The following is a 1,103-nucleotide window of genomic DNA, read 5'->3' as shown; positions in this document are numbered from 1 at the left end:
GGGCGGGGCTGATACCCGCTGGGACGGGTTAGGATTCAATTTTTTACTTTTTACTACCAGGAGTATGGCGGATTCTATGCGGGTTATTGTAGGGTGGGATGGGGTCGGATAGAGCAAAAACATGTCCCGTTGCCACCCGCCACCCGTAGGGCTGCCAAAAAGAATCTAGCCGCATGTCCGGCCCAACAACGATTGGCTAAAAGATCGAAATAGCCCCCAAAGTTGGGAGTTGGTCTAACGTTGGGTAGTTCTTCTTCTACCAAGGACATACCCAATTAAAACCTCAAGCTCTAGCCACCACTTCTTCCATACCCTTCCAAAAGTTCCCTTGTTTAGCGAGACCTCTAAGGGTCCCAATTCTGGTGCCTCCCGAAAACGCAAGAAGCCAAGTAACAAGTACGGTCATTTCTCTCATTTGGGTTTTGACACATTGGATTTTACCAAGGGTTTTATTATTCTTGGAAATTAGATTTTCGTGGATAACTTAGGCCTGAAAAAGAATTTGGGTGTCTTAGTGAATAGTGACATTCGAACGGTTGTAATATGTACAATTATTATGAAGAAATTGAAACAGTCATTTTTTGGTGCTTTATAGGCTAAGATAGGGCAACTCTAAGCTAAGGTGGCTACATTTGAGAAAGAGAATACCAACTCATAACAGAGAGGGATTCTACTAGAGTAGACGTCGAACAACTCAGAATGATTATTAAGAATTTAGATGACATCCAAGATGCAGCTCTAGAATCCCAAAAGAAAGTTGAGACTAGTTGAACCAGAATCTTTCAAGAAAAATTAGAATTGGAGGAGAAACTTGAGAAGCTGAAAAGTGACTATAAAAATTTGGAGTATGGCTCCATGAAAGGATTGAATGTAACAGTAGACAATTTGAAAGCTCAGTTTCCTATTTTTGCTCCTGATGTCGATCTCTCCTAAATCGATCCTGATAAGATTGTAATTGATGGAAAGATTATAAATTCTCCATTCGAATCTGAGTTGGGTACACCCGACGTTTCAAAGGGTTATGCTGTTGTTACTACCTTTTTATGTCTTTTTTCTTTTTTTTTTTTATGTAATTTTGATGGCTGGACTTGTGGGTTTATGAG

This window comes from Arachis ipaensis, chromosome B10, assembly GCF_000816755.2.
Source record: "Arachis ipaensis cultivar K30076 chromosome B10, Araip1.1, whole genome shotgun sequence".
In the NCBI taxonomy this organism is placed as follows: Eukaryota; Viridiplantae; Streptophyta; class Magnoliopsida; order Fabales; family Fabaceae; genus Arachis; species Arachis ipaensis.
Note: the sequence above shows the minus strand (reverse complement) of the source record.